Source organism: Mixophyes fleayi, chromosome 4, assembly GCF_038048845.1.
Source record: "Mixophyes fleayi isolate aMixFle1 chromosome 4, aMixFle1.hap1, whole genome shotgun sequence".
Classification (NCBI taxonomy): domain Eukaryota; kingdom Metazoa; phylum Chordata; class Amphibia; order Anura; family Limnodynastidae; genus Mixophyes; species Mixophyes fleayi.
The window spans coordinates 52123364-52140263 of record NC_134405.1 but is presented as its reverse complement, the minus strand read 5'-3'; the positions used below and the strand labels follow the sequence as shown (position 1 = coordinate 52140263).

Below are 16900 nucleotides of genomic sequence, written 5' to 3'. Positions count from 1 at the left end.
TATCTACGTCGCAAGTGCTGATTGCCACATCCAAATTCAGTCAACTTTGCGCAGTGGCATTACTGTAACCAATGAGGTCAAACCGAGGTGTGGTTATTGCTAGTTGAAAACTTTTCCCAATACCCCGCCATGATGACTTGCAATATAGTCAGCATTGGCAATTTTTGTTAGTCTCCTAGGAGACTGTTAGTTATGGTGAATGAAAGATGATTGGACACAGCAGCAGAAAGTCCTTTTGGCAAATCCTGGACTCATAAGCATATAAACTCCCACAATTCAGTGCTCTAAGCCAAAGAATAGATTTGTCTCGCCACAATTGGAAAGAGCTCTACGTCGCAAGTGCTGATTGCCACATCCAAATTCAGTCAACTTTGCGCAGTGGCATTACCGTAACCAATGAGGTCAAACCGAGGTGTGGTTATTGCTAGTTGAAAACTTTTCCCAATACCCCGCCATGATGACTTGCAATATAGTCAGCATTGGCAATTTTTGTTAGTCTCCTAGGAGACTGTTAGTTATGGTGAATGAAAGATGATTGGACACAGCAGCAGAAAGCCCTTTTGGCAAATCCTGGACTCATAAGCATATAAACTCCCACAATTCAGTGCTCTAAGCCAAAGAATAGATTTGTCTCGCCACAATTGAAAAGAGATCTACGTCGCAAGTGCTGATTGCCACATCCAAATTCAGTCAACTTTGCGCAGTGGCATTACTGTAACCAATGAGGTCAAACCGAGGTGTGGTTATTGCTAGTTGAAAACTTTTCCCAATACCCCGCCATGATGACTTGCAATATAGTCAGCATTGGCAATTTTTGTTAGTCTCCTAGGAGACTGTTAGTTATGGTGAATGAAAGATGATTGGACACAGCAGCAGAAAGTCCTTTTGGCAAATCCTGGACTCATAAGCATATAAACTCCCACAATTCAGTGCTCTAAGCCAAAGAATAGATTTGTCTCGCCACAATTGGAAAGAGCTCTACGTCGCAAGTGCTGATTGCCACATCCAAATTCAGTCAACTTTGTGCAGTGGCATTACCGTAACCAATGAGGTGAAACCGAGGTGTGGTTATTGCTAGTTGAAAACTTTTCCCAATACCCCGCCATGATGACTTGCAATATAGTCAGCATTGGCAATTTTTGTTAGTCTCCTAGGAGACTGTTAGTTATGGTGAATGAAAGATGATTGGACACAGCAGCAGAAAGCACTTTTGGCAAATCCTGGACTCATAAGCATATAAATTCCCACAATTCAGTGCTCTAAGCCAAAGAATAGATTTGTCTCGCCACAATTGAAAGAGATCTACGTCGCAAGTGCTGATTGCCACATTCAAATTCAGTCAACTTTGCGCAGTGGCATTACCGTAACCAATGAGGTCAAACTGAGGTGTGGTTATTGCTAGTTGAAAACTTTTCCCAATACCCCGCCATGATGATTTGCAATATAGTCAGCATTGGCAATTTTTGTTAGTCTCCTAGGAGACTGTTAGTTATGGTGAATGAAAGATGATTGGACACAGCAGCAGAAAGCCCTTTTGGCAAATCCTGGACTCATAAGCATATAAACTCCCACAATTCAGTGCTCTAAGCCAAAGAATAGATTTGTCTCGCCACAATTGGAAAGAGCTCTACGTCGCAAGTGCTGATTGCCACATCCAAATTCAGTCAACTTTGCGCAGTGGCATTACCGTAACCAATGAGGTCAAACCAAAGTGTGGTTATTGCTAGATGAAAACTTTTCCCAATACCCCGCCATGATGACTTGCAATATAGTCAGCATTGGCAATTTTTGTTAGTCTCCTAGGAGACTGTTAGTTATGGTGAATGAAAGATGATTGGACACAGCAGCAGAAAGCCCTTTTGGCAAATACTGGACTCATAAGTATATAAACTCCCACAATTCAGTGCTCTAAGCCAAAGAATAGATTTGTCTCGCCACAATTGGAAAGAGATCTACGTCGCAAGTGCTGATTGCCACATCCAAATTCAGTCAACTTTGCGCAGTGGCATTACCGTAACCAATGAGGTCAAACCGAGGTGTGGTTATTGCTAGTTGAAAACTTTTCCCAATACCCCGCCATGATGACTTGCAATATAGTCAGCATTGGCAATTTTTGTTTATCTCCTAGGAGACTGTTAGTTATGGTGAATGAAAGATGATTGGACACAGCAGCAGAAACCCCTTTTGGCAAATACTGGACTCATAAGTATATAAACTCCCACAATTCAGTGCTCTAAGCCAAAGAATAGATTTGTCTCGCCACAATTGGAAAGAGATCTACGTCGCAAGTGCTGATTGCCACATCCAAATTCAGTCAACTTTGCGCAGTGGCATTACCGTAACCAATGAGGTCAAACCGAGGTGTGATTATTGCTAGTTGAAAACTTTTCCCAATACCCCGCCATGATGACTTGCAATATAGTCAGCATTGGCAATTTTTGTTAGTCTCCTAGGAGACTGTTAGTTATGGTGAATGAAAGATGATTGGACACAGCAGCAGAAAGCCCTTTTGGCAAATCCTGGACTCATAAGCATATAAACTCCCACAATTCAGTGCTCTAAGCCAAAGAATAGATTTGTGTCTCCACAATTGGAAAGAGCTCTACGTCGCAAGTGCTGATTGCCACATCCAAATTCAGTCAACTTTGCGCAGTGGCATTACCGTAACCAATGAGGTCAAACCAAAGTGTGGTTATTGCCAGATGAAAACTTTTCCCAATACCCCGCCATGATGACTTGCAATATAGTCAGCATTGGCAATTTTTGTTAGTCTCCTAGGAGACTGTTAGTTATGGTGAATGAAAGATGATTGGACACAGCAGCAGAAAGCCCTTTTGGCAAATACTGGACTCATAAGTATATAAACTCCCACAATTCAGTGCTCTAAGCCAAAGAATAGATTTGTCTCGCCACAATTGGAAAGAGATCTACGTCGCAAGTGCTGATTGCCACATCCAAATTCAGTCAACTTTGCGCAGTGGCATTACCGTAACCAATGAGGTCAAACCGAGGTGTGGTTATTGCTAGTTGAAAACTTTTCCCAATACCCCGCCATGATGACTTGCAATATAGTCAGCATTGGCAATTTTTGTTAGTCTCCTAGGAGACTGTTAGTTATGGTGAATGAAAGATGATTGGACACAGCAGCAGAAAGCCCTTTTGGCAAATCCTGGACTCATAAGCATATAAACTCCCACAATTCAGTGCTCTAAGCCAAAGAATAGATTTGTCTCGCCACAATTGAAAAGAGATCTACGTCGCAAGTGCTGATTGCCACATCCAAATTCAGTCAACTTTGCGCAGTGGCATTACTGTAACCAATGAGGTGAAACCGAGGTGTGGTTATTGCTAGTTGAAAACTTTTCCCAATACCCCGCCATGATGACTTGCAATATAGTCAGCATTGGCAATTTTTGTTAGTCTCCTAGGAGACTGTTAGTTATGGTGAATGAAAGATGATTGGACACAGCAGCAGAAAGTCCTTTTGGCAAATCCTGGACTCATAAGCATATAAACTCCCACAATTCAGTGCTCTAAGCCAAAGAATAGATTTGTCTCGCCACAATTGGAAAGAGCTCTACGTCGCAAGTGCTGATTGCCACATCCAAATTCAGTCAACTTTGCGCAGTGGCATTACCGTAACCAATGAGGTGAAACCGAGGTGTGGTTATTGCTAGTTGAAAACTTTTCCCAATACCCCGCCATGATGACTTGCAATATAGTCAGCATTGGCAATTTTTGTTAGTCTCCTAGGAGACTGTTAGTTATGGTGAATGAAAGATGATTGGACACAGCAGCAGAAAGCCCTTTTGGCAAATCCTGGACTCATAAGCATATAAACTCCCACAATTCAGTGCTCTAAGCCAAAGAATAGATTTGTCTCGCCACAATTGCAAAGAGACTTACGTCTCAAGTGCTGATTGCCACATCCAAATTCAGTCAACTTTGTGCAGTGGCATTACCGTAACCAATGAGGTCAAACCGAGGTGTGGTTATTGCTAGTTGAAAACTTTTCCCAATACCCCGCCATGATGACTTGCAATATAGTCAGCATTGGCAATTTTTGTTAGTCTCCTAGGAGACTGTTAGTTATGGTGAATGAAAGATGATTGGACACAGCAGCAGAAAGCCCTTTTGGCAAATCCTGGACTCATAAGCATATAAACTCCCACAATTCAGTGCTCTAAGCCAAAGAATAGATTTGTCTGGCCACATTTGGAAAGAGATCTACGTCACAAGTGCTGATTGCCACATCCAAATTCAGTCAACTTTGCGCAGTGGCATTACCGTAACCAATGAGGTCAAACCAAAGTGTGGTTATTGCTAGATGAAAACTTTTCCCAATACCCCGCCATGATGACTTGCAATATAGTCAGCATTGGCAATTTTTGTTAGTCTCCTAGGAGACTGTTAGTTATGGTGAATGAAAGATGATTGGACACAGCAGCAGAAAGCCCTTTTGGCAAATACTGGACTCATAAGTATATAAACTCCCACAATTCAGTGCTCTAAGCCAAAGAATAGATTTGTCTCGCCACAATTGGAAAGAGATCTACGTCGCAAGTGCTGATTGCCACATCCAAATTCAGTCAACTTTGCGCAGTGGCATTACCGTAACCAATGAGGTCAAACCGAGGTGTGGTTATTGCTAGTTGAAAACTTTTCCCAATACCCCGCCATGATGACTTGCAATATAGTCAGCATTGGCAATTTTTGTTAGTCTCCTAGGAGACTGTTAGTTATGGTGAATGAAAGATGATTGGACACAGCAGCAGAAAGCCCTTTTGGCAAATCCTGGACTCATAAGCATATAAACTCCCACAATTCAGTGCTCTAAGCCAAAGAATAGATTTGTCTCGCCACAATTGAAAAGAGATCTACGTCGCAAGTGCTGATTGCCACATCCAAATTCAGTCAACTTTGCGCAGTGGCATTACTGTAACCAATGAGGTCAAACCGAGGTGTGGTTATTGCTAGTTGAAAACTTTTCCCAATACCCCGCCATGATGACTTGCAATATAGTCAGCATTGGCAATTTTTGTTAGTCTCCTAGGAGACTGTTAGTTATGGTGAATGAAAGATGATTGGACACAGCAGCAGAAAGTCCTTTTGGCAAATCCTTGACTCATAAGCATATAAACTCCCACAATTCAGTGCTCTAAGCCAAAGAATAGATTTGTCTCGCCACAATTGGAAAGAGCTCTACGTCGCAAGTGCTGATTGCCACATCCAAATTCAGTCAACTTTGCGCAGTGGCATTACCGTAACCAATGAGGTGAAACCGAGGTGTGGTTATTGCTAGTTGAAAACTTTTCCCAATACCCCGCCATGATGACTTGCAATATAGTCAGCATTGGCAATTTTTGTTAGTCTCCTAGGAGACTGTTAGTTATGGTGAATGAAAGATGATTGGACACAGCAGCAGAAAGCACTTCTGGCAAATCCTGGACTCATAAGCATATAAATTCCCACAATTCAGTGCTCTAAGCCAAAGAATAGATTTGTGTCTCCACAATTGGAAAGAGCTCTACGTCGCAAGTGCTGATTGCCACATCCAAATTCAGTCAACTTTGCGCAGTGGCATTACCGTAACCAATGAGGTCAAACCAAAGTGTGGTTATTGCCAGATGAAAACTTTTCCCAATACCCCGCCATGATGACTTGCAATATAGTCAGCATTGGCAATTTTTGTTAGTCTCCTAGGAGACTGTTAGTTATGGTGAATGAAAGATGATTGGACACAGCAGCAGAAAGTCCTTTTGGCAAATCCTGGACTCATAAGCATATAAACTCCCACAATTCAGTGCTCTAAGCCAAAGAATAGATTTGTCTCGCCACAATTGGAAAGAGCTCTACGTCGCAAGTGCTGATTGCCACATCCAAATTCAGTCAACTTTGCGCAGTGGCATTACCGTAACCAATGAGGTGAAACCGAGGTGTGGTTATTGCTAGTTGAAAACTTTTCCCAATACCCCGCCATGATGACTTGCAATATAGTCAGCATTGGCAATTTTTGTTAGTCTCCTAGGAGACTGTTAGTTATGGTGAATGAAAGATGATTGGACACAGCAGCAGAAAGCAATTTTGGCAAATCCTGGACTCATAAGCATATAAATTCCCACAATTCAGTGCTCTAAGCCAAAGAATAGATTTGTCTCGCCACAATTGGAAAGAGCTCTACGTCGCAAGTGCTGATTGCCACATCCAAATTCAGTCAACTTTGCGCAGTGGAATTACCGTAACCAATGAGGTCAAACCAAAGTGTGGTTATTGCCAGATGAAAACTTTTCCCAATACCCCGCCATGATGACTTGCAATATAGTCAGCATTGGCAATTTTTGTTAGTCTCCTAGGAGACTGTTAGTTATGGTGAATGAAAGATGATTGGACACAGCAGCAGAAAGTCCTTTTGGCAAATCCTGGACTCATAAGCATATAAACTCCCACAATTCAGTGCTCTAAGCCAAAGAATAGATTTGTCTCGCCACAATTGGAAAGAGCTCTACGTCGCAAGTGCTGATTGCCACATCCAAATTCAGTCAACTTTGCGCAGTGGCATTACCGTAACCAATGAGGTGAAACCGAGGTGTGGTTATTGCTAGTTGAAAACTTTTCCCAATACCCCGCCATGATGACTTGCAATATAGTCAGCATTGGCAATTTTTGTTAGTCTCCTAGGAGACTGTTAGTTATGGTGAATGAAAGATGATTGGACACAGCAGCAGAAAGCCCTTTTGGCAAATCCTGGACTCATAAGCATATAAACTCCCACAATTCAGTGCTCTAAGCCAAAGAATAGATTTGTCTGGCCACAATTGGAAAGAGATCTACGTCACAAGTGCTGATTGCCACATCCAAATTCAGTCAACTTTGCGCAGTGGCATTACCGTAACCAATGAGGTCAAACCAAAGTGTGGTTATTGCTAGATGAAAACTTTTCCCAATACCCCGCCATGATGACTTGCAATATAGTCAGCATTGGCAATTTTTGTTAGTCTCCTAGGAGACTGTTAGTTATGGTGAATGAAAGATGATTGGACACAGCAGCAGAAAGCCCTTTTGGCAAATACTGGACTCATAAGTATATAAACTCCCACAATTCAGTGCTCTAAGCCAAAGAATAGATTTGTCTCGCCACAATTGGAAAGAGATCTACGTCGCAAGTGCTGATTGCCACATCCAAATTCAGTCAACTTTGCGCAGTGGCATTACCGTAACCAATGAGGTCAAACCGAGGTGTGGTTATTGCTAGTTGAAAACTTTTCCCAATACCCCGCCATGATGACTTGCAATATAGTCAGCATTGGCAATTTTTGTTAGTCTCCTAGGAGACTGTTAGTTATGGTGAATGAAAGATGATTGGACACAGCAGCAGAAAGCCCTTTTGGCAAATCCTGGACTCATAAGCATATAAACTCCCACAATTCAGTGCTCTAAGCCAAAGAATAGATTTGTCTCGCCACAATTGAAAAGAGATCTACGTCGCAAGTGCTGATTGCCACATCCAAATTCAGTCAACTTTGCGCAGTGGCATTACTGTAACCAATGAGGTCAAACCGAGGTGTGGTTATTGCTAGTTGAAAACTTTTCCCAATACCCCGCCATGATGACTTGCAATATAGTCAGCATTGGCAATTTTTGTTAGTCTCCTAGGAGACTGTTAGTTATGGTGAATGAAAGATGATTGGACACAGCAGCAGAAAGTCCTTTTGGCAAATCCTTGACTCATAAGCATATAAACTCCCACAATTCAGTGCTCTAAGCCAAAGAATAGATTTGTCTCGCCACAATTGGAAAGAGCTCTACGTCGCAAGTGCTGATTGCCACATCCAAATTCAGTCAACTTTGCGCAGTGGCATTACCGTAACCAATGAGGTGAAACCGAGGTGTGGTTATTGCTAGTTGAAAACTTTTCCCAATACCCCGCCATGATGACTTGCAATATAGTCAGCATTGGCAATTTTTGTTAGTCTCCTAGGAGACTGTTAGTTATGGTGAATGAAAGATGATTGGACACAGCAGCAGAAAGCACTTCTGGCAAATCCTGGACTCATAAGCATATAAATTCCCACAATTCAGTGCTCTAAGCCAAAGAATAGATTTGTGTCTCCACAATTGGAAAGAGCTCTACGTCGCAAGTGCTGATTGCCACATCCAAATTCAGTCAACTTTGCGCAGTGGCATTACCGTAACCAATGAGGTCAAACCAAAGTGTGGTTATTGCCAGATGAAAACTTTTCCCAATACCCCGCCATGATGACTTGCAATATAGTCAGCATTGGCAATTTTTGTTAGTCTCCTAGGAGACTGTTAGTTATGGTGAATGAAAGATGATTGGACACAGCAGCAGAAAGTCCTTTTGGCAAATCCTGGACTCATAAGCATATAAACTCCCACAATTCAGTGCTCTAAGCCAAAGAATAGATTTGTCTCGCCACAATTGGAAAGAGCTCTACGTCGCAAGTGCTGATTGCCACATCCAAATTCAGTCAACTTTGCGCAGTGGCATTACCGTAACCAATGAGGTGAAACCGAGGTGTGGTTATTGCTAGTTGAAAACTTTTCCCAATACCCCGCCATGATGACTTGCAATATAGTCAGCATTGGCAATTTTTGTTAGTCTCCTAGGAGACTGTTAGTTATGGTGAATGAAAGATGATTGGACACAGCAGCAGAAAGCAATTTTGGCAAATCCTGGACTCATAAGCATATAAATTCCCACAATTCAGTGCTCTAAGCCAAAGAATAGATTTGTCTCGCCACAATTGGAAAGAGCTCTACGTCGCAAGTGCTGATTGCCACATCCAAATTCAGTCAACTTTGCGCAGTGGAATTACCGTAACCAATGAGGTCAAACCAAAGTGTGGTTATTGCCAGATGAAAACTTTTCCCAATACCCCGCCATGATGACTTGCAATATAGTCAGCATTGGCAATTTTTGTTAGTCTCCTAGGAGACTGTTAGTTATGGTGAATGAAAGATGATTGGACACAGCAGCAGAAAGTCCTTTTGGCAAATCCTGGACTCATAAGCATATAAACTCCCACAATTCAGTGCTCTAAGCCAAAGAATAGATTTGTCTCGCCACAATTGGAAAGAGCTCTACGTCGCAAGTGCTGATTGCCACATCCAAATTCAGTCAACTTTGCGCAGTGGCATTACCGTAACCAATGAGGTGAAACCGAGGTGTGGTTATTGCTAGTTGAAAACTTTTCCCAATACCCCGCCATGATGACTTGCAATATAGTCAGCATTGGCAATTTTTGTTAGTCTCCTAGGAGACTGTTAGTTATGGTGAATGAAAGATGATTGGACACAGCAGCAGAAAGCCCTTTTGGCAAATCCTGGACTCATAAGCATATAAACTCCCACAATTCAGTGCTCTAAGCCAAAGAATAGATTTGTCTCGCCACAATTGCAAAGAGACTTACGTCTCAAGTGCTGATTGCCACATCCAAATTCAGTCAACTTTGCGCAGTGGCATTACCGTAACCAATGAGGTCAAACCGAGGTGTGGTTATTGCTAGTTGAAAACTTTTCCCAATACCCCGCCATGATGACTTGCAATATAGTCAGCATTGGCAATTTTTGTTAGTCTCCTAGGAGACTGTTAGTTATGGTGAATGAAAGATGATTGGACACAGCAGCAGAAAGCCCTTTTGGCAAATCCTGGACTCATAAGCATATAAACTCCCACAATTCAGTGCTCTAAGCCAAAGAATAGATTTGTCTGGCCACAATTGGAAAGAGATCTACGTCACAAGTGCTGATTGCCACATCCAAATTCAGTCAACTTTGCGCAGTGGCATTACCGTAACCAATGAGGTCAAACCAAAGTGTGGTTATTGCTAGATGAAAACTTTTCCCAATACCCCGCCATGATGACTTGCAATATAGTCAGCATTGGCAATTTTTGTTAGTCTCCTAGGAGACTGTTAGTTATGGTGAATGAAAGATGATTGGACACAGCAGCAGAAAGCCCTTTTGGCAAATACTGGACTCATAAGTATATAAACTCCCACAATTCAGTGCTCTAAGCCAAAGAATAGATTTGTCTCGCCACAATTGGAAAGAGATCTACGTCGCAAGTGCTGATTGCCACATCCAAATTCAGTCAACTTTGCGCAGTGGCATTACCGTAACCAATGAGGTCAAACCGAGGTGTGGTTATTGCTAGTTGAAAACTTTTCCCAATACCCCGCCATGATGACTTGCAATATAGTCAGCATTGGCAATTTTTGTTAGTCTCCTAGGAGACTGTTAGTTATGGTGAATGAAAGATGATTGGACACAGCAGCAGAAAGCCCTTTTGGCAAATCCTGGACTCATAAGCATATAAACTCCCACAATTCAGTGCTCTAAGCCAAAGAATAGATTTGTCTCGCCACAATTGAAAAGAGATCTACGTCGCAAGTGCTGATTGCCACATCCAAATTCAGTCAACTTTGCGCAGTGGCATTACTGTAACCAATGAGGTCAAACCGAGGTGTGGTTATTGCTAGTTGAAAACTTTTCCCAATACCCCGCCATGATGACTTGCAATATAGTCAGCATTGGCAATTTTTGTTAGTCTCCTAGGAGACTGTTAGTTATGGTGAATGAAAGATGATTGGACACAGCAGCAGAAAGTCCTTTTGGCAAATCCTTGACTCATAAGCATATAAACTCCCACAATTCAGTGCTCTAAGCCAAAGAATAGATTTGTCTCGCCACAATTGGAAAGAGCTCTACGTCGCAAGTGCTGATTGCCACATCCAAATTCAGTCAACTTTGCGCAGTGGCATTACCGTAACCAATGAGGTGAAACCGAGGTGTGGTTATTGCTAGTTGAAAACTTTTCCCAATACCCCGCCATGATGACTTGCAATATAGTCAGCATTGGCAATTTTTGTTAGTCTCCTAGGAGACTGTTAGTTATGGTGAATGAAAGATGATTGGACACAGCAGCAGAAAGCACTTCTGGCAAATCCTGGACTCATAAGCATATAAATTCCCACAATTCAGTGCTCTAAGCCAAAGAATAGATTTGTGTCTCCACAATTGGAAAGAGCTCTACGTCGCAAGTGCTGATTGCCACATCCAAATTCAGTCAACTTTGCGCAGTGGCATTACCGTAACCAATGAGGTCAAACCAAAGTGTGGTTATTGCCAGATGAAAACTTTTCCCAATACCCCGCCATGATGACTTGCAATATAGTCAGCATTGGCAATTTTTGTTAGTCTCCTAGGAGACTGTTAGTTATGGTGAATGAAAGATGATTGGACACAGCAGCAGAAAGTCCTTTTGGCAAATCCTGGACTCATAAGCATATAAATTCCCACAATTCAGTGCTCTAAGCCAAAGAATAGATTTGTCTCGCCACAATTGGAAAGAGCTCTACGTCGCAAGTGCTGATTGCCACATCCAAATTCAGTCAACTTTGCGCAGTGGCATTACCGTAACCAATGAGGTGAAACCGAGGTGTGGTTATTGCTAGTTGAAAACTTTTCCCAATACCCCGCCATGATGACTTGCAATATAGTCAGCATTGGCAATTTTTGTTAGTCTCCTAGGAGACTGTTAGTTATGGTGAATGAAAGATGATTGGACACAGCAGCAGAAAGCACTTTTGGCAAATCCTGGACTCATAAGCATATAAATTCCCACAATTCAGTGCTCTAAGCCAAAGAATAGATTTGTCTCGCCACAATTGGAAAGAGATCTACGTTGCAAGTGCTGATTGCCACATTCAAATTCAGTCAACTTTGCGCAGTGGCATTACCGTAACCAATGAGGTCAAACTGAGGTGTGGTTATTGCTAGTTGAAAACTTTTCCCAATACCCCGCCATGATGATTTGCAATATAGTCAGCATTGGCAATTTTTGTTAGTCTCCCAGGAGACTGTTAGTTATGGTGAATGAAAGATGATTGGACACAGCAGCAGAAAGCCCTTTTGGCAAATCCTGGACTCATAAGCATATAAACTCCCACAATTCAGTGCTCTAAGCCAAAGAATAGATTTGTCTCGCCACAATTGGAAAGAGCTCTACGTCGCAAGTGCTGATTGCCACATCCAAATTCAGTCAACTTTGCGCAGTGGCATTACCGTAACCAATGAGGTCAAACCAAAGTGTGGTTATTGCTAGATGAAAACTTTTCCCAATACCCCGCCATGATGACTTGCAATATAGTCAGCATTGGCAATTTTTGTTAGTCTCCTAGGAGACTGTTAGTTATGGTGAATGAAAGATGATTGGACACAGCAGCAGAAAGCCCTTTTGGCAAATACTGGACTCATAAGTATATAAACTCCCACAATTCAGTGCTCTAAGCCAAAGAATAGATTTGTCTCGCCACAATTGGAAAGAGATCTACGTCGCAAGTGCTGATTGCCACATCCAAATTCAGTCAACTTTGCGCAGTGGCATTACCGTAACCAATGAGATCAAACCGAGGTGTGGTTATTGCTAGTTGAAAACTTTTCCCAATACCCCGCCATGATGACTTGCAATATAGTCAGCATTGGCAATTTTTGTTAGTCTCCTAGGAGACTGTTAGTTATGGTGAATGAAAGATGATTGGACACAGCAGCAGAAAGCCCTTTTGGCAAATACTGGACTCATAAGTATATAAACTCCCACAATTCAGTGCTCTAAGCCAAAGAATAGATTTGTCTCGCCACAATTGGAAAGAGATCTACGTCGCAAGTGCTGATTGCCACATCCAAATTCAGTCAACTTTGCGCAGTGGCATTACCGTAACCAATGAGGTCAAACCGAGGTGTGGTTATTGCTAGTTGAAAACTTTTCCCAATACCCCGCCATGATGACTTGCAATATAGTCAGCATTGGCAATTTTTGTTAGTCTCCTAGGAGACTGTTAGTTATGGTGAATGAAAGATGATTGGACACAGCAGCAGAAAGCCCTTTTGGCAAATCCTGGACTCATAAGCATATAAACTCCCACAATTCAGTGCTCTAAGCCAAAGAATAGATTTGTCTCGCCACAATTGAAAAGAGATCTTCGTCGCAAGTGCTGATTGCCACATCCAAATTCAGTCAACTTTGCGCAGTGGCATTACTGTAACCAATGAGGTGAAACTGAGGTGTGGTTATTGCTAGTTGAAAACTTTTCCCAATACCCCGCCATGATGACTTGCAATATAGTCAGCATTGGCAATTTTTGTTAGTCTCCTAGGAGACTGTTAGTTATGGTGAATGAAAGATGATTGGACACAGCAGCAGAAAGTCCTTTTGGCAAATCCTGGACTCATAAGCATATAAACTCCCACAATTCAGTGCTCTAAGCCAAAGAATAGATTTGTCTCGCCACAATTGGAAAGAGCTCTACGTCGCAAGTGCTGATTGCCACATCCAAATTCAGTCAACTTTGCGCAGTGGCATTACCGTAACCAATGAGGTGAAACCGAGGTGTGGTTATTGCTAGTTGAAAACTTTTCCCAATACCCCGCCATGATGACTTGCAATATAGTCAGCATTGGCAATTTTTGTTAGTCTCCTAGGAGACTGTTAGTTATGGTGAATGAAAGATGATTGGACACAGCAGCAGAAAGCCCTTTTGGCAAATCCTGGACCCATAAGCATATAAACTCCCACAATTCAGTGCTCTAAGCCAAAGAATAGATTTGTCTCGCCACAATTGAAAAGAGATCTACGTCGCAAGTGCTGATTGCCACATCCAAATTCAGTCAACTTTGCGCAGTGGCATTACTGTAACCAATGAGGTCAAACCGAGGTGTGGTTATTGCTAGTTGAAAACTTTTCCCAATCCCCCGCCATGATGACTTGCAATATAGTCAGCATTGGCAATTTTTGTTAGTCTCCTAGGAGACTGTTAGTTATGGTGAATGAAAGATGATTGGACACAGCAGCAGAAAGTCCTTTTGGCAAATCCTGGACTCATAAGCATATAAACTCCCACAATTCAGTGCTCTAAGCCAAAGAATAGATTTGTCTCGCCACAATTGGAAAGAGCTCTACGTCGCAAGTGCTGATTGCCACATCCAAATTCAGTCAACTTTGCGCAGTGGCATTACCGTAACCAATGAGGTGAAACCGAGGTGTGGTTATTGCTAGTTGAAAACTTTTCCCAATACCCCGCCATGATGACTTGCAATATGGTCAGCATTGGCAATTTTTGTTAGTTTCCTAGGAGACTGTTAGTTATGGTGAATGAAAGATGATTGGACACAGCAGCAGAAAGCCCTTTTGGCAAATACTGGTCTCATAAGTATATAAACTCCCACAATTTAGTGCTCTAAGCCAAAGAATAGGTTTGTCTCGCCACAATTGGAAAGAGATCTACGTCGCAAGTGCTGATTGCCACATCCAAATTCAGTCAACTTTGCGCAGTGGCATTACCGTAACCAATGAGGTGAAACCGAGGTGTGGTTATTGCTAGTTGAAAACTTTTCCCAATACCCCACCATGATAACTTGCAATATAGTCAGCATTGGCAATTTTTGTTAGTCTCCTAGGAGACTGTTAGTTATGGTGAATGAAAGATGATTGGACACAGCAGCAGAAAGCCCTTTTGGCAAATCCTGGACTCATAAGCATATAAACTCCCACAATTCAGTGCTCTAAGCCAAAGAATAGATTTGTCTCGCCACAATTGGAAAGAGCTCTACGTCGCAAGTGCTGATTGCCACATCCAAATTCAGTCAACTTTGCGCAGTGGCATTACCGTAACCAATGAGGTGAAACCGAGGTGTGGTTATTGCTAGTTGAAAACTTTTCCCAATACCCCACCATGATGACTTGCAATATAGTCAGCATTGGCAATTTTTGTTAGTCTCCTAGGAGACTGTTAGTTATGGTGAATGAAAGATGATTGGACACAGCAGCAGAAAGCCCTTTTGGCAAATCCTGGACTCATAAGCATATAAATTCCCACAATTCAGTGCTCTAAGCCAAAGAATAGATTTGTCTCGCCACAATTGAAAAGAGATCTACGTCGCAAGTGCTGATTGCCACATCTAAATTCAGTCAACTTTGCGCAGTGGCATTACCGTAACCAATGAGGTCAAACCGAGGTGTGGTTATTGCTAGTTGAAAACTTTTCCCAATACCCCGCCATGATGACTTGCAATATAGTCAGCATTGGCAATTTTTGTTAGTCTCCTAGGAGACTGTTAGTGATGGTGAATGAAAGATGATTGGACACAGCAGCAGAAAGCCCTTTTGGCAAATCCTGGACTCATAAGCATATAAACTCCCACAATTCAGTGCTCTAAGCCAAAGAATAGATTTGTCTCGCCACAATTGGAAAGAGACTTACATCTCAAGTGCTGATTGCCACATCCAAATTCAGTCAACTGTGCGCAGTGGCATTACCGTAACCAATGAGGTGAAACCGAGGTGTGGTTATTGCTAGTTGAAAACTTTTCCCAATACCCCGCCATGATGACTTGCAATATAGTCAGCATTGGCAATTTTTGTTAGTCTCCTAGGAGACTGTTAGTTATGGTGAATGAAAGATGATTGGACACAGCAGCAGAAAGCCCTTTTGGCAAATACTGGACTCATAAGTATATAAACTCCCACAATTTAGTGCTCTAAGCCAAAGAATAGATTTGTCTCGCCACAATTGGAAAGAGATCTACGTCGCAAGTGCTGATTGCCACATCCAAATTCAGTCAACTTTGCGCAGTGGCATTACCGTAACCAATGAGGTGAAACCGAGGTGTGGTTATTGCTAGTTGAAAACTTTTCCCAATACCCCACCATGATGACTTGCAATATAGTCAGCATTGGCAATTTTTGTTAGTCTCCTAGGAGACTGTTAGTTATGGTGAATGAAAGATGATTGGACACAGCAGCAGAAAGCCCTTTTGGCAAATCCTGGACTCATAAGCATATAAACTCCCACAATTCAGTGCTCTAAGCCAAAGAATAGATTTGTCTCGCCACAATTGGAAAGAGCTCTACGTCGCAAGTGCTGATTGCCACATCCAAATTCAGTCAACTTTGCGCAGTGGCATTACCGTAACCAATGAGGTCAAACCAAAGTGTGGTTATTGCTAGATGAAAACTTTTCCCAATACCCCGCCATGATGACTTGCAATATAGTCAGCATTGGCAATTTTTGTTAGTCTCCTAGGAGACTGTTAGTTATGGTGAATGAAAGATGATTGGACACAGCAGCAGAAAGCCCTTTTGGCAAATACTGGACTCATAAGTATATAAACTCCCACAATTCAGTGCTCTAAGCCAAAGAATAGATTTGTCTCGCCACAATTGGAAAGAGATCTACGTCGCAAGTGCTGATTGCCACATCCAAATTCAGTCAACTTTGCGCAGTGGCATTACCGTAACCAATGAGGTCAAACCGAGGTGTGGTTATTGCTAGTTGAAAACTTTTCCCAATACCCCGCCATGATGACTTGCAATATAGTCAGCATTGGCAATTTTTGTTAGTCTCCTAGGAGACTGTTAGTTATGGTGAATGAAAGATGATTGGACACAGCAGCAGAAAGCCCTTTTGGCAAATCCTGGACTCATAAGCATATAAACTCCCACAATTCAGTGCTCTAAGCCAAAGAATAGATTTGTGTCTCCACAATTGGAAAGAGCTCTACGTCGCAAGTGCTGATTGCCACATCCAAATTCAGTCAACTTTGCGCAGTGGCATTACCGTAACCAATGAGGTCAAACCAAAGTGTGGTTATTGCCAGATGAAAACTTTTCCCAATACCCCGCCATGATGACTTGCAATATAGTCAGCATTGGCAATTTTTGTTAGTCTCCTAGGAGACTGTTAGTTATGGTGAATGAAAGATGATTGGACACAGCAGCAGAAAGCCCTTTTGGCAAATACTGGACTCATAAGTATATAAACTCCCACAATTCAGTGCTCTAAGCCAAAGAATAGATTTGTCTCGCCACAATTGGAAAGAG

The 16900-nt window shown here is 42.2% G+C and overlaps 52 non-coding genes across 52 annotated transcripts; all 52 read left to right on the top strand.

The window, feature by feature from the left end:
* The first annotated feature begins 42 nt into the window (after positions 1–42).
* Positions 43–183, top strand: LOC142155928 (U4 spliceosomal RNA). Its single transcript, XR_012692012.1, has one exon. It is a non-coding gene; the product is annotated as a U4 spliceosomal RNA (small nuclear RNA).
* A 184-nt stretch (positions 184–367) lies between these two features.
* On the top strand, positions 368–508 carry LOC142155785 (U4 spliceosomal RNA). Its single transcript, XR_012691875.1, has one exon. It is a non-coding gene; the product is annotated as a U4 spliceosomal RNA (small nuclear RNA).
* A 184-nt stretch (positions 509–692) lies between these two features.
* On the top strand, positions 693–833 carry LOC142155926 (U4 spliceosomal RNA). The gene has a single exon (XR_012692010.1). It is a non-coding gene; the product is annotated as a U4 spliceosomal RNA (small nuclear RNA).
* A 184-nt stretch (positions 834–1017) lies between these two features.
* On the top strand, positions 1018–1158 carry LOC142155902 (U4 spliceosomal RNA). The gene has a single exon (XR_012691987.1). It is a non-coding gene; the product is annotated as a U4 spliceosomal RNA (small nuclear RNA).
* A 183-nt stretch (positions 1159–1341) lies between these two features.
* On the top strand, positions 1342–1482 carry LOC142156046 (U4 spliceosomal RNA). Its single transcript, XR_012692123.1, has one exon. It is a non-coding gene; the product is annotated as a U4 spliceosomal RNA (small nuclear RNA).
* Positions 1483–1666: 184 nt separating this feature from the next.
* On the top strand, positions 1667–1807 carry LOC142156169 (U4 spliceosomal RNA). The gene has a single exon (XR_012692241.1). It is a non-coding gene; the product is annotated as a U4 spliceosomal RNA (small nuclear RNA).
* A 184-nt stretch (positions 1808–1991) lies between these two features.
* LOC142155910 (U4 spliceosomal RNA) lies at positions 1992–2132 on the top strand. Its single transcript, XR_012691995.1, has one exon. It is a non-coding gene; the product is annotated as a U4 spliceosomal RNA (small nuclear RNA).
* Positions 2133–2316: 184 nt separating this feature from the next.
* Positions 2317–2457, top strand: LOC142155979 (U4 spliceosomal RNA). Its single transcript, XR_012692061.1, has one exon. It is a non-coding gene; the product is annotated as a U4 spliceosomal RNA (small nuclear RNA).
* Positions 2458–2641: 184 nt separating this feature from the next.
* LOC142156221 (U4 spliceosomal RNA) lies at positions 2642–2782 on the top strand. The gene has a single exon (XR_012692290.1). It is a non-coding gene; the product is annotated as a U4 spliceosomal RNA (small nuclear RNA).
* Positions 2783–2966: 184 nt separating this feature from the next.
* On the top strand, positions 2967–3107 carry LOC142155784 (U4 spliceosomal RNA). Its single transcript, XR_012691874.1, has one exon. It is a non-coding gene; the product is annotated as a U4 spliceosomal RNA (small nuclear RNA).
* A 184-nt stretch (positions 3108–3291) lies between these two features.
* LOC142155953 (U4 spliceosomal RNA) lies at positions 3292–3432 on the top strand. Its single transcript, XR_012692036.1, has one exon. It is a non-coding gene; the product is annotated as a U4 spliceosomal RNA (small nuclear RNA).
* A 184-nt stretch (positions 3433–3616) lies between these two features.
* LOC142155882 (U4 spliceosomal RNA) lies at positions 3617–3757 on the top strand. Its single transcript, XR_012691967.1, has one exon. It is a non-coding gene; the product is annotated as a U4 spliceosomal RNA (small nuclear RNA).
* Positions 3758–3941: 184 nt separating this feature from the next.
* LOC142155855 (U4 spliceosomal RNA) lies at positions 3942–4082 on the top strand. The gene has a single exon (XR_012691942.1). It is a non-coding gene; the product is annotated as a U4 spliceosomal RNA (small nuclear RNA).
* Positions 4083–4266: 184 nt separating this feature from the next.
* On the top strand, positions 4267–4407 carry LOC142156168 (U4 spliceosomal RNA). Its single transcript, XR_012692240.1, has one exon. It is a non-coding gene; the product is annotated as a U4 spliceosomal RNA (small nuclear RNA).
* A 184-nt stretch (positions 4408–4591) lies between these two features.
* LOC142155783 (U4 spliceosomal RNA) lies at positions 4592–4732 on the top strand. Its single transcript, XR_012691873.1, has one exon. It is a non-coding gene; the product is annotated as a U4 spliceosomal RNA (small nuclear RNA).
* Positions 4733–4916: 184 nt separating this feature from the next.
* Positions 4917–5057, top strand: LOC142155925 (U4 spliceosomal RNA). Its single transcript, XR_012692009.1, has one exon. It is a non-coding gene; the product is annotated as a U4 spliceosomal RNA (small nuclear RNA).
* A 184-nt stretch (positions 5058–5241) lies between these two features.
* LOC142155880 (U4 spliceosomal RNA) lies at positions 5242–5382 on the top strand. The gene has a single exon (XR_012691965.1). It is a non-coding gene; the product is annotated as a U4 spliceosomal RNA (small nuclear RNA).
* A 184-nt stretch (positions 5383–5566) lies between these two features.
* LOC142156219 (U4 spliceosomal RNA) lies at positions 5567–5707 on the top strand. The gene has a single exon (XR_012692288.1). It is a non-coding gene; the product is annotated as a U4 spliceosomal RNA (small nuclear RNA).
* A 184-nt stretch (positions 5708–5891) lies between these two features.
* LOC142155879 (U4 spliceosomal RNA) lies at positions 5892–6032 on the top strand. Its single transcript, XR_012691964.1, has one exon. It is a non-coding gene; the product is annotated as a U4 spliceosomal RNA (small nuclear RNA).
* Positions 6033–6216: 184 nt separating this feature from the next.
* Positions 6217–6357, top strand: LOC142156225 (U4 spliceosomal RNA). Its single transcript, XR_012692294.1, has one exon. It is a non-coding gene; the product is annotated as a U4 spliceosomal RNA (small nuclear RNA).
* A 184-nt stretch (positions 6358–6541) lies between these two features.
* On the top strand, positions 6542–6682 carry LOC142155878 (U4 spliceosomal RNA). Its single transcript, XR_012691963.1, has one exon. It is a non-coding gene; the product is annotated as a U4 spliceosomal RNA (small nuclear RNA).
* A 184-nt stretch (positions 6683–6866) lies between these two features.
* On the top strand, positions 6867–7007 carry LOC142156167 (U4 spliceosomal RNA). Its single transcript, XR_012692239.1, has one exon. It is a non-coding gene; the product is annotated as a U4 spliceosomal RNA (small nuclear RNA).
* A 184-nt stretch (positions 7008–7191) lies between these two features.
* LOC142155781 (U4 spliceosomal RNA) lies at positions 7192–7332 on the top strand. The gene has a single exon (XR_012691872.1). It is a non-coding gene; the product is annotated as a U4 spliceosomal RNA (small nuclear RNA).
* A 184-nt stretch (positions 7333–7516) lies between these two features.
* On the top strand, positions 7517–7657 carry LOC142155924 (U4 spliceosomal RNA). Its single transcript, XR_012692008.1, has one exon. It is a non-coding gene; the product is annotated as a U4 spliceosomal RNA (small nuclear RNA).
* A 184-nt stretch (positions 7658–7841) lies between these two features.
* LOC142155876 (U4 spliceosomal RNA) lies at positions 7842–7982 on the top strand. The gene has a single exon (XR_012691962.1). It is a non-coding gene; the product is annotated as a U4 spliceosomal RNA (small nuclear RNA).
* A 184-nt stretch (positions 7983–8166) lies between these two features.
* On the top strand, positions 8167–8307 carry LOC142156218 (U4 spliceosomal RNA). Its single transcript, XR_012692287.1, has one exon. It is a non-coding gene; the product is annotated as a U4 spliceosomal RNA (small nuclear RNA).
* Positions 8308–8491: 184 nt separating this feature from the next.
* LOC142155875 (U4 spliceosomal RNA) lies at positions 8492–8632 on the top strand. The gene has a single exon (XR_012691961.1). It is a non-coding gene; the product is annotated as a U4 spliceosomal RNA (small nuclear RNA).
* A 184-nt stretch (positions 8633–8816) lies between these two features.
* Positions 8817–8957, top strand: LOC142156224 (U4 spliceosomal RNA). The gene has a single exon (XR_012692293.1). It is a non-coding gene; the product is annotated as a U4 spliceosomal RNA (small nuclear RNA).
* A 184-nt stretch (positions 8958–9141) lies between these two features.
* LOC142155874 (U4 spliceosomal RNA) lies at positions 9142–9282 on the top strand. The gene has a single exon (XR_012691960.1). It is a non-coding gene; the product is annotated as a U4 spliceosomal RNA (small nuclear RNA).
* A 184-nt stretch (positions 9283–9466) lies between these two features.
* LOC142155780 (U4 spliceosomal RNA) lies at positions 9467–9607 on the top strand. Its single transcript, XR_012691871.1, has one exon. It is a non-coding gene; the product is annotated as a U4 spliceosomal RNA (small nuclear RNA).
* Positions 9608–9791: 184 nt separating this feature from the next.
* LOC142156166 (U4 spliceosomal RNA) lies at positions 9792–9932 on the top strand. Its single transcript, XR_012692238.1, has one exon. It is a non-coding gene; the product is annotated as a U4 spliceosomal RNA (small nuclear RNA).
* A 184-nt stretch (positions 9933–10116) lies between these two features.
* LOC142155779 (U4 spliceosomal RNA) lies at positions 10117–10257 on the top strand. Its single transcript, XR_012691870.1, has one exon. It is a non-coding gene; the product is annotated as a U4 spliceosomal RNA (small nuclear RNA).
* A 184-nt stretch (positions 10258–10441) lies between these two features.
* Positions 10442–10582, top strand: LOC142155922 (U4 spliceosomal RNA). The gene has a single exon (XR_012692007.1). It is a non-coding gene; the product is annotated as a U4 spliceosomal RNA (small nuclear RNA).
* A 184-nt stretch (positions 10583–10766) lies between these two features.
* On the top strand, positions 10767–10907 carry LOC142155873 (U4 spliceosomal RNA). The gene has a single exon (XR_012691959.1). It is a non-coding gene; the product is annotated as a U4 spliceosomal RNA (small nuclear RNA).
* A 184-nt stretch (positions 10908–11091) lies between these two features.
* Positions 11092–11232, top strand: LOC142156217 (U4 spliceosomal RNA). Its single transcript, XR_012692286.1, has one exon. It is a non-coding gene; the product is annotated as a U4 spliceosomal RNA (small nuclear RNA).
* A 184-nt stretch (positions 11233–11416) lies between these two features.
* LOC142155872 (U4 spliceosomal RNA) lies at positions 11417–11557 on the top strand. Its single transcript, XR_012691958.1, has one exon. It is a non-coding gene; the product is annotated as a U4 spliceosomal RNA (small nuclear RNA).
* A 184-nt stretch (positions 11558–11741) lies between these two features.
* LOC142156075 (U4 spliceosomal RNA) lies at positions 11742–11882 on the top strand. Its single transcript, XR_012692150.1, has one exon. It is a non-coding gene; the product is annotated as a U4 spliceosomal RNA (small nuclear RNA).
* A 184-nt stretch (positions 11883–12066) lies between these two features.
* Positions 12067–12207, top strand: LOC142156165 (U4 spliceosomal RNA). Its single transcript, XR_012692237.1, has one exon. It is a non-coding gene; the product is annotated as a U4 spliceosomal RNA (small nuclear RNA).
* A 184-nt stretch (positions 12208–12391) lies between these two features.
* On the top strand, positions 12392–12532 carry LOC142156078 (U4 spliceosomal RNA). Its single transcript, XR_012692153.1, has one exon. It is a non-coding gene; the product is annotated as a U4 spliceosomal RNA (small nuclear RNA).
* A 184-nt stretch (positions 12533–12716) lies between these two features.
* LOC142155778 (U4 spliceosomal RNA) lies at positions 12717–12857 on the top strand. Its single transcript, XR_012691869.1, has one exon. It is a non-coding gene; the product is annotated as a U4 spliceosomal RNA (small nuclear RNA).
* Positions 12858–13041: 184 nt separating this feature from the next.
* LOC142156076 (U4 spliceosomal RNA) lies at positions 13042–13182 on the top strand. Its single transcript, XR_012692151.1, has one exon. It is a non-coding gene; the product is annotated as a U4 spliceosomal RNA (small nuclear RNA).
* Positions 13183–13366: 184 nt separating this feature from the next.
* Positions 13367–13507, top strand: LOC142155871 (U4 spliceosomal RNA). Its single transcript, XR_012691957.1, has one exon. It is a non-coding gene; the product is annotated as a U4 spliceosomal RNA (small nuclear RNA).
* Positions 13508–13691: 184 nt separating this feature from the next.
* On the top strand, positions 13692–13832 carry LOC142155961 (U4 spliceosomal RNA). The gene has a single exon (XR_012692043.1). It is a non-coding gene; the product is annotated as a U4 spliceosomal RNA (small nuclear RNA).
* A 184-nt stretch (positions 13833–14016) lies between these two features.
* On the top strand, positions 14017–14157 carry LOC142155990 (U4 spliceosomal RNA). The gene has a single exon (XR_012692071.1). It is a non-coding gene; the product is annotated as a U4 spliceosomal RNA (small nuclear RNA).
* Positions 14158–14341: 184 nt separating this feature from the next.
* LOC142156104 (U4 spliceosomal RNA) lies at positions 14342–14482 on the top strand. The gene has a single exon (XR_012692179.1). It is a non-coding gene; the product is annotated as a U4 spliceosomal RNA (small nuclear RNA).
* Positions 14483–14666: 184 nt separating this feature from the next.
* On the top strand, positions 14667–14807 carry LOC142156018 (U4 spliceosomal RNA). The gene has a single exon (XR_012692096.1). It is a non-coding gene; the product is annotated as a U4 spliceosomal RNA (small nuclear RNA).
* Positions 14808–14991: 184 nt separating this feature from the next.
* LOC142155777 (U4 spliceosomal RNA) lies at positions 14992–15132 on the top strand. Its single transcript, XR_012691868.1, has one exon. It is a non-coding gene; the product is annotated as a U4 spliceosomal RNA (small nuclear RNA).
* Positions 15133–15316: 184 nt separating this feature from the next.
* Positions 15317–15457, top strand: LOC142155976 (U4 spliceosomal RNA). The gene has a single exon (XR_012692058.1). It is a non-coding gene; the product is annotated as a U4 spliceosomal RNA (small nuclear RNA).
* A 184-nt stretch (positions 15458–15641) lies between these two features.
* On the top strand, positions 15642–15782 carry LOC142156017 (U4 spliceosomal RNA). Its single transcript, XR_012692095.1, has one exon. It is a non-coding gene; the product is annotated as a U4 spliceosomal RNA (small nuclear RNA).
* Positions 15783–15966: 184 nt separating this feature from the next.
* LOC142156164 (U4 spliceosomal RNA) lies at positions 15967–16107 on the top strand. Its single transcript, XR_012692236.1, has one exon. It is a non-coding gene; the product is annotated as a U4 spliceosomal RNA (small nuclear RNA).
* A 184-nt stretch (positions 16108–16291) lies between these two features.
* On the top strand, positions 16292–16432 carry LOC142155775 (U4 spliceosomal RNA). Its single transcript, XR_012691866.1, has one exon. It is a non-coding gene; the product is annotated as a U4 spliceosomal RNA (small nuclear RNA).
* Positions 16433–16616: 184 nt separating this feature from the next.
* LOC142156216 (U4 spliceosomal RNA) lies at positions 16617–16757 on the top strand. The gene has a single exon (XR_012692285.1). It is a non-coding gene; the product is annotated as a U4 spliceosomal RNA (small nuclear RNA).
* The last annotated feature ends 143 nt before the right edge of the window (positions 16758–16900 follow it).